The sequence below is a fragment of the Solea solea genome, chromosome 15, assembly GCF_958295425.1.
Source record: "Solea solea chromosome 15, fSolSol10.1, whole genome shotgun sequence".
In the NCBI taxonomy this organism is placed as follows: Eukaryota; Metazoa; Chordata; class Actinopteri; order Pleuronectiformes; family Soleidae; genus Solea; species Solea solea.
The window spans coordinates 6,899,763-6,916,547 of record NC_081148.1 but is presented as its reverse complement, the minus strand read 5'-3'; the positions used below and the strand labels follow the sequence as shown (position 1 = coordinate 6,916,547).

The window sequence follows — 16,785 nt, the reverse complement described above, 5'->3', positions numbered from 1 at the left end:
TAACATGTGAAACTAGGTTAACGGTGCAGCATGCATGACACTTACCTCACCATGACACGCAAAGCGTTATCCGTTATGTGGCCTTATGTGGAATGTCAGGAGACGGAGAAGTATATAAGAACAGCCCAGCAACCGCTAACTAATTATCGCCTTCTCCACGGCGGTACCACCACCAGCCATTCAGCTAGCTAGCCTGATAGCGACGACGGCTAGCCATCACAACACAGCGCGTACGAGTAGATACCGTGGCTTGCCAGTTTACAGTGTCCCCAGAGGTAACGCGTAAAGCTCCAGGATCAGCGCCGTATCACATACGTTATTTCTTTGAGCTTGTCCCAAAATTAAGTTGAACAAAAGTATCCCAGCCACCAGGCAGGGATTCCCACTGCAAAGTACGGTGGTAGTTACCGAGAGTTTGACCGCTCTGCCTCACTGAATTATGTGAAGTTAACCGATATTCTCAACAACTTCCGTTAATGGTATTTAAATTAAACCAATACTTTTATCCATAGCTAATGGGTAAAAGTTGGACTAAACCAGTCCAACTGTGTACTGTCTTAACATTTATATACATTATATTATAGTTGAACCTTCTCTTTTATCACAACGACTAGTTCAACTTAAAAGCACTCATTCCCGTTGTGACGGTGAGAGAGCTGTTATCTTATTTTGAAGGCTAACTTTTGGTGTTCCGGTTTTGTTCTGGTAATTATTGTGAGCTTGTCGCAGCTTCGCCTCTCCATCGTTTCACCACCGCCTGGATAAGTGAGAGGCTGGAGAAGAGAAACGCCCCTGGGCATCAGCCATTGGTGGAATTTTTGGGCCATTTTCAGATTGTTTACTGATTCATGAGACACTACTGGGTTATTGTGTAATTATGACACCGGTCAAATCCAACATCCGTCATGGGCATTTAATCGTTGGAGTGTTCTAAAGGTCGCTGCTACCCCGAAGACCCCACATACACCAGCCAACTGTTGTAGTGTAATATTGATAATAATATCTCATGGTTGTACAGTTGTGTTGAACAGTTTGGACTGCTTGCATATTTTGCAATGTTTTAAAACGATAATGTTGTAAATTGAAGAAAAGAGAGGTATGTTCAAACTTGTTTGATGTCATATTAGGTGAATGTTTAGTTAATATTATAATATAGTATCAAATGTTATATATTATGGTTATTGTGTCTGTTACGTAAAATATGTTTAATTATATATGTCCTAACATGCTCAAACTTTTTCAAAAGTCCCCAAAAATAATACATTCAAAATTAAATAACTTTTTAAAAGAATAGTGTCTAAGGCTAAATAGCAGTGTGCAAATTTGTTTTGGTGGGCAACAAATCACTTAAATCTACCTAGAAAAAAAACCTATTCAAAGAGTTAAAACATTTTTTTCACTCAGGACACTTTGTACCATGTCTCAGGTGTGTGCTAATGAGGACAACACTTCCCTTTCCTGGTCCTGTCACGTTAATAAGTGAGTGTTAACCTAGTACTCGTGCATGCCGGGGGTCTTTTTCACATGTCTAGGGGAAATAAAACACCTAACATGCATCAGAAATCAGTTCCTCCTTAACACACACACACAGACATAGACAGACAGACAGACTTTCACACTTCCTTGTCATAACCACAGACTTGTGGGCAGACAGAGGAGAACAGAGAGAAAGAGGGATGTGGACTAATTCAATTTCAGAAATAGAATAAAAATGATATGATTCCACCATATGTCACTCAAGATTATCAGTTGAAAAATTGTGGATTGGTTATTCTCTTTTGTGGGAAAGGGTTGGATTGCTGGGGTTGAGATACTTTAAAAGTTGAAGTCAAATTATCAGAGTGATACAACAGAAAATACAATAATAACTCCACCCAAGAGTGAACCCACTCTTAAAATCTGTCCCAAAGTGTGTCTGGATATGGAGTGGTTTGTATTACTGAACAATAAATAAATACATATTTCCTGTTAGAAATCTGGAAACATGTGGACGAGGATTTATGATTGTGTGAATTATGATACAACACCCTCATGACTCTGTTACCACCATGACTGGAAGCTGTATTTCACTTCAGCTCTCGCCCAGATATGTGCAGTAATGGAGAACAATTTGGGGTTTAGGGTCAGAGCTGATTTTGCATAAGGGCGCCTGCTGATCCTGCCGCTCATGTGCCTGTTTACATTTTTACCCTGACAGAATACAGAGAGTCTCCCTCCATGCGTCAAGGAATGCTTTGATGTGACAAATGACCCTATGCTAAATGACGCTTTGTGTGTCTGCCCACATGTCAGCGAGGGCCTTATTTCATGCATAACACAGGGTGGGGTGGGGGGGATGGGTCTGCCTGTGTGTGTCTGTGTGAATGAAAGGGGTGTATTATAGAAGGACAGTGAGAGAGAGTGGCAAAGGTCAAGTAGAGTCCTGTAGAGCCTCCAACCTCCTTCCTTTTTACATGTGTGGTTCATGAAAACAAAAAGAAATGGTAATTTGCACCCCCTGTTGCCCAACGACGATTTCTGCTGTGTAATGGCTTAATGACTGAGGGGAAAACGTGATATTCTTTATCAAAAGCCAATTCAGGTCCTGCCGAAAAGTGACTGCACCCTATAACTCTGGATTGGTAGGGGTTACGATCTCTGTCTTTTCAGCATGAGCAGTACAGGAAACTGGGCGCATAAACAGTGAATTTGGTTAATATCGCTCCTTGCAATAAAGAGTTATAGGGTGCAGTCTCATTTCGGCAGGACCTGCCAAAAAGCAACTGCACCCTATAACCCTAGATTGGTAGGGCTTACATTCTCTATCTTTTGAGCACGAGCAGTAGAGGAAACCAGGTGCATGTACAGTGAATTTGGTCAATATCGCTCCTTGCAATAGTTATAGGGTGCAGTCTCATTTCGGCAGGACCTGCCAAAAAGTGACTGCACCCTATGACTCTAGATTGGTAGGGCTTACATTCTCTATCTTTTCAGCATGAGCAGTAGAGGAAACCAGGTGCATGTACAGTGAATTTGGTCAATATCGCTCCTTGCAATAAAGAGTTATAGGGTGCAGTCACATTTCGGCAGGGCAAGGGCAACAAAAAGAAATGTTGCCCAACGACGAGTTCTGTTTCCCATTTCTGCTGTGTAATGGCTTAAAGACTGAGGGGAAAATGTGATATTCTTTATCAAAAGCCAATTCATCCTTTACTCACTAGAACAACTTTAATACTACAAAAGGGACTGGATTTATGTGCAACTGCACTCCCATAGCAACACTGCAACAAAGCTGAATGTGTCCACAATGTGCTCTGTTTATAAATAGTGACATTTTTCCAGCCAGAAGAAAAAAAAAAAGACTGATAGTTGAGTTTCAAACATGTGCTGCCCAAAGAACACTGTGATCACTAATGAGTACCTGATTTAAAATCGGGCCATGTCGTGCCTGCTGAACATTCAACTCAAGATTTGTGTGTTTCGTTTCACTTGAGTTTTATCCTGTTCCACGAGTTGTATCGCGACCTTTCGAGATCTGCCTGCATAAGGCACATTGCTGCTTTGCCTCTGAAGCCTGTGACATGGACAGAATTAGTATAGTTGACACAGCAGCACTCGTTTCACACCTAAAATCTCCCTCACCTATTTTTTCCTGCAGTGAAAACACATCCTGCAGTATGTCAGCCGCCTTTTCAAGCACAGGGTCTCTGGTGTTTGGTGTTCAACCACTTGAAAAGACCTGTTAACAAAGCCAGGCCTTTAGATATAAGCCAAGTGAGTCTGAACCACTTCAGTGCAGCAAAGATAGCCAAATGTTTCACTACCGCCTGTGTTGTGGGAAGATCAGAAAAACACTGGGGCATTTTTTTTATTCCTTCAGTGAAGTAGCAATGTGATCCATGCATTTTCACTGTGCTTCTTTTGGTTTACGACATTACGGTTCCCAAGTTTAATTTAGTTCCTCTTAAGAGCCCATATAAAAACGTCTCTTATAGCTATCAACTGTTTTAGTCAAATAAAACCAAATCAACTCTCCATGTATTCAAGTAAAAAAGCTTCTTGACCAGGCCCATTGTTTACTGGCAAATTACTTCAGTGTCTGGCGATCGTCTACTTTCATGTGATAGTTAATGCATCCAACGAAGAGACCAAAACACAAGGGATTATGCTGTAATCTCACGGCGTCATAGTCCTGGGCCTGTGCTGCAAAGTGCTACAGTGTCAAAAATATAGCGTATGTGGCTCCCATCTATAAACAGGGCAAACCCAAAACACAAACACAAAACTAACTGATTGTATCTTCACAGAGACAGCTTGGGTCACCGTATCTTTTCCCCCCCTTCAGTTTGTGCTTGGGTCCCAGTGCAAACATGAGTGCCATGCTCGCAGCTTCAGATAAGCATCTTTTGCTTTAACTGCAACCCTGAGTCATGGCAGAGATTCTGATGGTATCCACCGCTCACTTACAGGAAGCCTGAGTGTTTCTGGGAGGATGAGTAGATCTTCAGATGGATGCGGAGTGCGATCACATCTTGGATCGCTGCCATCCGAGCTACAACTGGGTTAAATGTGGATTTGATTTTGATTTGGCTCCAGGCTGATAAGGCAAATTTAATTCAGACCATTTAATCTTTATTTCATTATCTGTTTTCAAGAAATTTTTAAATTATCTGCGGCCCACCCATGTCTGTTTTTGTTTCACTGTTAAAGTAGGTTGTCATGTAGGTCAGTAATTTGATTATGTTCCAAGATTGTTCCAGCTAAACCTGCAACAACTTACTGATTAACAGAAAACACCTATTTGGTGGATTCAAGTTATTGAATGTAGGAATATGCTTCCTTGTGTTGGTCCTGAATTATTTTCTTGTTCTCCCTCTTTTGATTTATAACGATTAATAAGGAAAAAAACAAATATGTGCTTATCTTTTGTTGGAGACCACTAGTTAAAGGGTCAAGAAAATATATGACAATATAAGAGACTAATATAATTTCTTTCTATAGATTCCATTTTTACACTGACTGATCCGCACTTGATAAATCCATCAAGGCAAACCAGATAGAACAGTTTCTCCTTCAACAACAGACCAAAATGCAACGCAGCCACAAGTGTGTGCGATACAGGTGCAGTCATAAAAACAAAAATACCGGCCAAAAAGCAACAAGTTCTCACCTGCACCGTGGCATCTGCCAAAATCAGTCATGGGAAACTGGTTTGATTTCTCTCAGATGAGTCAGCTGGAGGGAAAGTGAGAACAAAGCAATGTAATCATCAATAAGATTCTCCTGGAATGAACAAGAGATTGTTTAGTGATGAGAGCGTTGAAGTGGACAAGGTGGGAAACATGGTGAAGCTCTTGAATCAATTTGCAGAGCACTGTAGTTACAGCTGAGGGCAGGTTTCAGTGTTTGTGTTTGTTCACACAAAGAAGCTGACAAAATAACAAGTTGTACATGACTGGAAGGGGAAAGAAAGGGGAATCACAGGGACAAGGACTGGGGAAGTGTCAGCAATGGTCTGAGGAGTTCCCAGAATCATTCACTCACTCATCTTCTACTGCTTTATCCTCCACATGAGGGTCGTGGAGGCTGCTGTGCCATCTGAGATAAGGCGAAAGGCGGGGTACACCCTGGACAGGTCACCAGTTCCAGGGAAAGAAGGGTGATCCAGAGCTGGTTTAATACAATGCAATTAAGAGCAGAGGTTCTAAGAACGCAAATGTCACTATAGAAGTCACTTTCAACATTCTAATCGACAATCTAATCCCCGATCTTTAATCTTCAGAATGAACTCATGTGAGACTGCAGCAGGTGAAACTACGGATAATCCATAGTGAGTGATTGGTCGAGTGTCCTCTTCCTATAAACCAGACACCAGCCTCTCACCTGAATGTGCCAGAGATGCTCGACTGAGTCAATCTTCTCTCAAACTGAAACAACTGATGCCAAGGTCGGACTACACACTGTGTTTGTCTGTCACGATGGTCACTGTAAGAGATTATATGGTGGTACACGACAATCCAATCATCACACCTGATGTGATGACCTTAACAGGAAGAGGGGCTAAATGACACCTGGAAAGAAGACTGTAAAAAAACAGATACTTGGGTTGAGTGAAGAGCAACAGTTTGGACTGTTAATCCTTCAAAGAGAACTTGAAATAACTTCATCACTCCCTTGTGTACACATTTTTCAGATCAAGCCATAATAGTGCTTAAAATGTGTAGTCTGACCTTGGCATTAGAAGGTACTATGGCTGGGAGATGATTGAGTGTGAGTGGAAATTAAAAGCGTGCAGGTCCTGGGGCAGTTTATAATTGTGGCAGGAAGAAAATGCAGGTTTTCTTAGAAACACTAGGAATTGCAGAGGTTAGCTGAAATGCAACTCTGTAATATGACATTCTGCCAGAGCAGTAGTGTTTAATCTGGCCTCTAATCTCAGCAGCATGGCGAGTAAAATGGTCAGGTGTATTTGGAAGAAGACTGGACCAGTGGCCATACTGAGCCAGCAGAGAAACAGAAGAAACAGCAAGCTACTGAAAAAGCAATCAACAGTCTTAGCAGTGGATACCGTTTCATGTCCAGAATGTCTATTAAAGTGTGAGGCCAGTGCATCTACGACAGACACAGTGTACTTACAGAAGTCTTTGTCACAGCAGCTTGCTCTGCTGTATGTGCTGAAATTAGAATTAAATTAAACTGATTTGCAACTGCCAAAGAATCGTGATTCAGTGGAAGCAATTTACCCACTGACACTCATCTGTCTGTGTGAAATGAAACCCACATTCAACCCGAGAGAGTTCGGATTGTGCTCCGACTGCACAAGGATCCTTTGGTTTGAAGAATCACTTTCCTCCCTGTTGAGAAACACGGGGCCGATTACATACATTATAGCCTGCTATAGCTGCTGATAGCAAAAGCTAATACATCACATTCCCATATGATGCTGAGTACAGGGTCAGGGCAACACACATATTCAGGGGCGGTTACAAAATAATTGTCTCCTCGAGCTGTCATGGTTTGAATTCCCAACATCTGCTTGTGGATCAGGAGTATTTGAACGACCTGTGATGAGGAATTCAACGTACTGATGAAATCCATGAAGGCGCAACACAGTTTTCTGTAATGACTCTGCTGAAAGAAGAATATGTGCGTGTTCTCATGTACATTAATCAAGATAATTACCACACTAGAGGCACATTGATGCATAGGCAAGTTTGAATTAGTAATAATTATTAATATAATAATTAATGTTCTCCCCACGTTTGCTTGAGTTTCCTCTGAATTCTCCAGCTTCCTCCGACATGCAGATTGAAGTAAGGTTTATTGGAGACTCAACATACATACTGTACGTACTAGTTTAAAAATGGCATTTGCAGAATGGTGAGCATTTAAGCCCAATATCAGACATAATCTGTGCGTGCCGGTGTAAACAGGAAGCTATTTTTCCTCCTCTGTATTGCAATACTTTGTCTCAGAAAGTGCTACTTATGAAAAACATTGGAAAGTACGAGTGACAAGTATTTCTGCTGAGACTGCGACAACAAGGCGAAACTGAAATCAAGTGTTGATGGCTCTTGGAGTCCTCAGCATATTCAGTTAGTTCTGTGGGTTCTAAAAATGTGGATGGCAGCAGGATTTGGATGTAGCCTTAATCAACTAAAGATGTGTATGCAAATGTCCTGATGTACTGGCAACCTGTCCAGAACAAATACCACCTCTCACTCGGACTCAGCTGGCATTGGATCCAGCTCCTTCCCTGACCCTGAACAGGATAAGGATGGATGTTCATGTGAGTGTGAATGGTTGTTGGTTATGTGTATGTTGGCCTTGTCGTGGACTGGTGGTCTGTCCTGGGTGAACTCTGCCTCTCACCTGTTGTCAGCTGGGATTGGCTTCAGTTCCCCACTGTGACCCTATAAAGATAAATGGTATAGATTTGAAATTTTAGAACAATATTGACAACTAGAACATTTGATCCACATTACTCCATTTTAATATAATAATGCATGAACTCTGAACACCTACCTCAACGTTTGAGAAGTTTAAAAACGCTGCAGGTTCCGTTTTCATTTGAAAACTCCCATTTTGCAGCATTTTATTCTGAATGAGCTTAAACAGAGACCAATATGATACGTAACATAACATTCCACTTTCACCTCATCATCATTCTAATCCCTAAAATCCCTGCATTTATTTTTTCAACTTTTGCAAATTTGCCTCCTGTTTAGAACAGCATGCAAAGCCCGAGTCTACAGGTGTGTTAGTATGTACATAGATTATTTATTACGTGAAGCTGAAACACAGAAAACATAGGAGAAGCTTTAGCCAGACTAAATAGTTACAAATTATAATTTCCTGTAAGAACCACGGATGTGAAACAGAGTGTCAGGGAAATATAATTGTGTGCTTGCTGCAGCAGCAAAAAGCCTCATTCCGCTGGTTGAGAAAAAGAAGAGCGAGACAGAAAGGGAACAACCCAGAGAGATGGAATCAGCACACTGCTGCGAGATCATTAGTGAACACGCGTCAGCCACTATCAGCTCAATGGTCACTCTTCCAGAGAGACAGACTCCACTTCCACTCACACAACCTGAACAAAGGCTGAATGAGTGCTTGGATGTGTTTCTCGGGGGCTTTTGGGAGCTCACTGAGACAGAGACCGAGCGCAGAATGACTCCTTTGTGAGCTCTACCTCCACCAGTCTAAATTTGCCACTGCCTTCCTCTCTAAATAGCGTGTTAACTCGCTGCAGGGTGGCCGCATAGACAGAGTCATTAAAGGGTTCACTGCAGGATGTAATTAATCAACACCGCAGGGCCTTGTTGAATACGCTCAAAATCAATATAGCCTTTGTTTCTCTTTGGTGCTCCTTACATGTTCTCCTGCTCGTGTCACATACAGAAGCAGATCTGCTGTTTACTCTCTGATTCTCTCGTTCTAAAGCAGGTTACAGCAGAGTTAGTCATTCTGTTGTTCTACACCCTTCGTCCAGAGGGAAACACTTCTAATATCTATGTGATTTAAGGTCCCCAGAGGATAAACACTAATGACTGGAGTCACCTGCTGACTTTTGTTCTATCATCATGAGTCAGACATTTGGGGTGAAATGTCTCACTAGTGACTGGACAGATTATTATGTTGTGCACACACCAGCACCATTTTGAAGATGGTGATTTAATACTTCGGTGACAAAGTGAGTGGTGGTGGTGAAAGGGTGTGCATCTACTCATGTGAGGAGGTGAGACCTGATATTCTGGACTCACATGAAATAAGCAAGATTAAGACTTGGGGATATTTCAGTTTTGGTCACATTCTGTAGACATTACATCTTAGATTGTTTTGTCCACTCAGAGTTATCCCAGCAGTGGATTTTATATTATGTAGACTATGCTCTGTAACACGTGAGAAATTAATGCCACATTCCTTTAGCTACACCATAATCTCAAAAATGTCTAATTCAAAACAAGATTAACAGTCAGATTGCTAAACATCATCTGTGTCTGGGATTTCCCCCCCCTCATTCTTTTCCTATATTGATGTTATTGTCTGCGAGACAGTGTGTTTGTTAATCTGCAACAGACCAGATCCTCTCCATCTGAACAGGGCAGCATTTTGTGGTGGAACAAACTGACATTTGGACAAATGTCTGACCTCATTAGCAGCTATTATGGGTTAATCTGTAACTGCATCCAGATGTGAAGATGTGGGTCTGGCAAAACAAGGTTTTTCAGGGATGCCAGTGTCTTTTGACTGACTGAGAGAGGCAGGATTCTATTCTATTCTATTCTATTCTATTCTATTCTATTCTATGGGCTGGCATACAGAGACAACAACAATTTACAGTCACATTTATACCATTTAACTTAACTGCAATATGAAAGTCTTTGGACTGTGGGAGGAAGCCAAAGTACAGGAGAAAATGACATAAAAACACGGGAAAGAATATTCTATAAACTCTATGAACACGTGTAAGGTTTACTATGATTGTTTTATATTCAGTATGTGATACTAATATCAACATATAGTTACTTTGTCCTTATGAGGAGAGAACATGCAAAGTTTGCACAGTAAAGCCACTCTCAAACTGGGATTCAAACCAGGATCCCTCTTGCTGTGAGGCACCTGTACTAATCACTGCAACACCATGCTAACCTAACAGTGCCTCAAATGTTTATACCTTAAGGTATAAAAAGGTGTAAACATTTGGCATTAATTACACATACTGTATATAGTTACTAATGAATCCAGTTTAATCACTAAAATACTTAGAGACTATTTCCAATTAGGCTCTAATGCATAAACAAAGGTTGAATTCCACTTCTGGGATGATAATAATCAACAATAATAAGTGATGTTATACTCGGTGCACACACACACACACACACTGCTGCACAAAAAGGTTACGTTTTTACCAGCATGTGTCTGAAAGTGAGCAGCGCAACTCAAAGTTAAGAGAAAAAGAACGGATTTGGATCAAATTCTATGTAAATAGAAGTCATGGCCAAGAGAACACATCATTATATTTTAGTGGAGATCTGGATCCAGATCCAGTTTCAGGATTTAAAAAATAAATAAAAAAAACAGTTGACCTTGCGATAGTGGAGCGTGTTGACATGAAACTGAGCAGCGTTGGCGGAGGTCGGCCCTCTCAGAGTGCTTTCTCTAGTTTAATAAGTGGTGGCTGAACTTTGTGAACACAGTTCATGTGTGAAACAGCATCTCTGCTGTGTGAAAACTTCAAAGTTGCTGATCTCCTCGTGAAAGCCCAGCTCTGTCGCACGGATAATGGATCTGTTCTGCAGTTTATTATTAGGACTTTCTCTCTCTGCCTGGCTGTCCAAACATATTCAAGCCAATAAGACTTAATTGCATTCGCAGTGTTTCCACATGGGCTAAAACTAAAGGAATCCATGAAAGGGAAGAGATTAAAAAGAAGAAATATAACAAAGAAAAAAGAAAAAAAGGGAGAATATCTTAAAATACGTATGGAAATAAAAGTTGAAAAAGTGGAGTGAGGAATGCTGGAAGTGGAGGCTTCTTTATTGTCAAACTCCTGCGATAACACATTCAGCAACTGTGAATTCATGCTCCGTTAACTTCCTTTGATGAGGTTTAACATTAAAAAAAGGAGAAAAATTAAAAATGGGCAGCGTGCAAAAGAAAGAAGAAAGAGAGTGAAGCTGTAGCAGCGGGAGGCTAATATTCCTCTCTGTTGATCTCCAGTGTCGAGGATCTTGTTGGCCCACTTATTGCTCGCAGGTCTAATAACATGGACTGCTGCTGCTGCAGCGCTGTGTGAGTGCATTCTTCTACACCCTTCTCTTCCCTCTCCTCTGGAAAACAGCAGCTCACTGTAAATGTGAGCCAGTCCACGCAGGTCAGCCAGTAAAAGTGTCTCATGTTGCCATCTCTCTGCTGTTATAAGGACACGGATATCACACACACACACACACAGCCTCGGCTCATGTTTTCATACTGACTTTTTCTTCTGTTAGAAATTCTTTGTTGATTGATGTCTGCGGGGGGAAATTCCCTCCTTCATCTCAGATCACAGGTCAGATTTAAGAGTTTGAAACATGTCAGCGGCACACACGCTTGTCTATTTGGATCCCTGTTTGTCGGTGAACGTGTCCAGTAATAATTAACACTTAACACTACATGTGAGGAAGGTAAGAGCTAACTCTCAAACTCTATACTTTAAGTCATTTCAGCTATTCAAAGTTACGACGGGACTCAAATCAGATAAGAACATAAATGACTTAACTTTTGTAAAGTGAACTAAAGGAAATTGAAACCAGATGGTGCTTAACTTTGGGTCACTGTGGGCACACATTTCACATCTGGTTCCCAGAGTTAATGAATTCCTACCATAGTAGTGCTTTGACCACATGAGGATTTTCATCAACCTGCACATGAGAAGACAACAGGTTGTACTTTATAAATGCACTCCTTGCATGACACAGCATTTAATTGACCCATGTGCTCACCAATGCACAGACATTATATGTACGAGGACAATTTATACATGAGGTAGGGGAACACAGGTGAAACCAATAAGGGGCGGGGTTATCAATCTCAATGGAGGGAAAAACCACACTCAGGGAGGAAGTGCGAGGGAAAAGATGAGTACAAAATAAAAGAGGAAGTGCATGACGAGACTGGACATGAGTGACTGTAACTAAACATAAAGAGACACACGAAGGACCAACATGACGAGGCATAACATTATATTAATAATATGCTCTGCTGATAAAAAAGATGATCCCAGCATGAATCAGCAGGGATGCACTTATTTCTTAGCTTTACAGCATTAGCTGATATTCACCTTTAATTATATATATTTGCAAATAAAATAACATTTACAGACTGAAAAATGAAAAGGAAAAAATCCACGTCTTCCTGAGATGAAAAATGACAAAAATGAAATCCTGTCAGCGAGCTGCTGACTTCTCTAAGTCAGGTCGTGCTCCTTCGGGAATGGAGTGCTTGATGTTGTGCAAACAACCCAACGGCTCAATTATGTCCATCAAACAACAGGAGCCTCCTGAGTAACTCAATCTGAATAATTCAATTCATTACTTTAACAAACACACGGCCACGCTGTAAGTTAATTTAACAGTTCAACAGATTTAACGACTCTGTGACCGTGACACAAACATGCCTCTGTGATAGAGAGAGAGATAGATAGATAGATAGATAGATAGATGGATGGATAGATAGATAGATGGATAGATAGATAGATGGATGGATAGATGGATAGATAGATAGATGGATAGATGGATGGATAGATGGATAGATAGATAGATATCAGTATCTTAAAGGAACAAATGCAAATCGGTTTAAGGGAGCAGAAGTTTGGGTGTGACGGATCCTGGCAATTCATCATACTTAACATTTATGGTCCATTAAAGGCCACATGCTTTTTTAATGTTTCACCTCTGTATTGTTTCTGGGGCGTACACCATAATTAAAAAACCTGCATACATCATACATGGCGTTGCATTTTTTATATTTCCTTTCACTGAATTATTTCATCTGCTACAATTCTCCAGAGGCTCAGATTATTTCACTCTTGTTTTTCTCCGCTGCTTCTCTTTTGTCTCTGCCTTCCTCATGCCAAGGCTCCATCGTTCCCTCTCGTCTTGTAACTCTTTCTGCTGCATTGCCTCCTCCTCCTCCTCCTCCTCCTCCTCTTTGCCCCCTTTGTGCAGAGAGTGCTGATGTTCAGTGCCAGGTACCGACTCTTTTGGGTAAACACTACCTCTCAGGGGTTCCTGTTAAAGCAGGATCGTTATTTTTATGACTGTAATCAGTGTGTTCCGTGGTCGGTCACTGTGGTCCGGTGGAAAAGGCCGGTGCTCAGCAGTCGTGGGCAGCGAAAAGCACCAAACCCCTTTGATTTATTCTAGAAACACCAAGTTTGAACATTAAACCTGCGACAGCAGAGTTTGTCTGCAACTTGGTGACACATTCGTTGATAAGTCTCTATTATTCAGCTCACTGAAACCTAAAATATCTTTTTAAATAACCACCAGTCTCTTGTGTCTCCCAGAATCATGGTCAGTATTAAGTATAAGTATTTTATATTTATTTTTATCCTGCGCATGTTCACACGCTCTGAAACAGCAAAACAAGAGTGTTTTGCTTGTATCCAAATAAGTTGTGTGTAAACACTAAATACAGCGGGGTCACTGCACAGCAGTTTGTCATGTTCTGTGTGCCCCCGGGTCCATTTTGCCCCCCAAAGCCCCTTTGATAAGAAAGCAAAGGTTTCTGTGGCATGAACAAACACGCACTGCTTACAGAGAGACAGGCTACTCTAATTTCATCCATTCATTGGAAGTGGTGTTCCTTAAACACAGGCTCCCCCTCAGACGAGCCCGTACCTGTCGAGCGTCGTGCGCCATGCCATTTCAACATCGAGCAAACAGGCCATTTCCTGCATGTCGCTCCTTCAGCTGCGGCGCGGGGTGATTTGGATGGAGGGGGTGATGAGTCACTCCCTCCGTGTCACATCCTTCACCCAGCAGAGCTCCACACTCACTGTGACCAACTGTTTCCTCTGCTCTGCTGCTGCTGCTGCTGGCATCCGTTTGGAAAAAAGAAGGAACTTTCCACAGGTCTTTGCAACGAGACTAAAAATGTTCCAATTTCAAACATTTCAAATCCGACACACAGCACCAGGAATACACAACAGTGCACAATACTCTTATTTGTATGAAAGTGAAAGTGTACATTCATTTGACTGACAGATGAAGACAGTAAAACCTGCTGGGAGACCTGGAGCACACGTCAGCGCTTTAGTGCACATGACAAGCAGAAAATCGCTGCTTCCATTCATTTCTGGGAACTGAGGATCCAGTTTATCTTCAGTTTATCATCAGTTTATCATCCCTGCTTCCTGGCAGCGCGTGATTATGTCAGGATGTAGTCATCGCTCCTCCGTTCAGACTTGATCGTCACCCTGTGCTGTTGTAACAGAAGGTTTTTAAAGAATCACATTCAATTAAATAGAAAGTGGGGAAATGAGACATTTGAGTTCACTCAGTGGTGATTACAGCATTTTAGATTTCAGTCTCGGCCAAGATGAGCTTTCTGTTTTCAGACGGTCCAAAATGAAAATGCACTTTACAGCAACCAATCAGACATAATCAGATTTAATCTGACCTTTTAACTGTTTTCATTAAATCGCAAGTTAAACGCAGTGAAAGAGAGTGCTTGGAAAGAGAGTGGAAAAGTGCTCAGTGGCAAGAATGACTCTCTCTGATTCAGACTCATCTAAACCTGGATCATAAAATCAGCTACGGCTTCATTTTCCAGCTCTTTTCTCATCTGGACCATCCTGCAGTTTCTTCAGAGGAGAGAAACTGAGCACATGAACGTCAGCAGCACTGAAAGTATCTGCACTACATTTATATTTCATCACAATATGAATTATTTTTCCACTTTTGTCTTCACAGTCCTGAATCTTCATATTATGAGCTCATTTGAACCGTTCATATTTAGGTCACGGAAAAAACAAACATAGATCCCGTTAAAAAGATTAGTTTATTGAATATCAAAGTATTAAATATAATCCTTTAGAAGCTCCCTAAATGACCATAATCAGTTTAATAAGATCTTATATACATGTGGCATCATCTGCCACGACGACACCGATGACTGAGTGTGAGACCTGATACATGACATAAAAGCCTCGTTTACTGTAAATGAATCCATTTCTGAGTTGATGTCATGGCAGGATGTGAGACAAACTGTTCAAAGTGTCAAGGTCATCTAACGTCGACAGGAAGCAACTGTCAAGTCTGAGAGGAAAAGGAAACCACTTTCACAGATGGACGCCTTGAAAACACCACACTGAACTGAGAAAGAAGATTCAGGCCTTGATGTGTGATGGTAAACAATCACCTGAGGTGTTTTTTGGTTGGTTACTTATCTAGGACATGTGGGAACGCTACACTTACAAAACATCCCACCCACTCCCGTCAAAGCTCCGCCCCCTAACACACATTTGTAGTTTTAATGATAGATGTTTGTCTGCTATGACACAAGTGATGGAAAACAAACATTGCTTTAATATTTAATTCATGTCTAAAGAGATTACACAAGCACTCACTAATCCTCATTAACCTGCAAACTTCCTTAACCCTAAACTCTTAATCTTAAATTAGCTCTTAAATAAGTCTTATGTCCCCACACACACACACACACTGGTGCTGCTGCATACCCCTCATGCACACTTTTTTTTATTATTATTTGTACACCTACATCCTGCCCCAGAGGATGATGGCCTCCACCTTGGGAATATGGTCACCATGGCAACCTTGTCCCATGCATCCCTTACCCTTGTGTGGAGAGTAAACACCCTTGAGATGGAGGGACAGTGAGTTTGTCTGTGAGAAAAAAAACAAAAAAACCACCACACACCGTTTAGCTGCTGTCTCCTGATATCTGTTTGTCTGACCCAATTAGTCACACGCCTTTGCCGTATTTTTAGCGGCAGCGTTTCAGATTATTTAATCCCCAGTGGTCTTTTCAAATGCGACAAATATGCTTCGATTGGAAAACAACACATTACACTAATTTCTCTATGATCAAGATATTTTGCCTTTCGAATAATCCCAGAAATCCTGTAATCGTGTTAGTTATACATAATTATCAAACACAAACAGCCAAAAATACATTTAACAAACAAGATGATGGGTCAGCTTAACTAGTTCTGCAACTGCACAGATAGTTTTTATATTTCCATTATAAAAAGGCCTTAAGGCTGCAAGCACAGCTGAACTGAACTGAACAGAAATGGAGCGGTGGAGCAGAATGAACAGGGACTGCTGCCCTCTGCTGGTCATACACACAAGTCCCCTTTGATGACACCATGTTATACATCTGTTACAAACAATATAACAGTTCAGTTTAAAGTCAAAATAATGAACAGATTATGGATTTTTTTTTAAATTATTTTACTGCAGTTTTGGGTCATCGAGTCTTATCACCATCTCAACAGCAGGGGGAGCTCTGACAGAGGTTCAGAGGACCACTGCCCTTCACTCGTGTCAACCAGGTCAAAGATCAATGTAAACATTTGACTTAAATGAACATTTATATCATGAAAGTGTTGCTTTCATGTGACAGTTACACTAAGTATAAATAGTGAAGAAAAAATTATTATTAAATCAATAAAATAAATTGGAGACAGTCTGGCTGAGGAAAGAAACAAAGAGTAGGTGCAACTTAAGCACATTAAATTAATATTTTTTTTTCCCCATAAAATGTTGATTGGGGTTTCCCCGAACTCCAAACAAT

General features: G+C 41.1%; 1 protein-coding gene across 6 annotated transcripts in view; it reads right to left on the bottom strand.

The window, feature by feature from the left end:
• Positions 1 to 522, bottom strand: part of ehbp1 (EH domain binding protein 1) — a 137,067-nt gene extending 136,545 nt beyond the window's left edge. For 2 of the 6 annotated variants that reach the window (XM_058651060.1, XM_058651059.1), the window contains exon 1: positions 46 to 520. The gene's annotated coding sequence lies outside the window, so the exon portion shown is untranslated. Of the gene's footprint in view, positions 1 to 45 lie in introns of all 6 variants that reach the window. The other 4 variants (XM_058651058.1, XM_058651057.1, XM_058651055.1 and 1 more) reach the window with 3 other exon arrangements.
• Between the last annotated feature and the right edge of the window lie 16,263 nt (positions 523 to 16,785).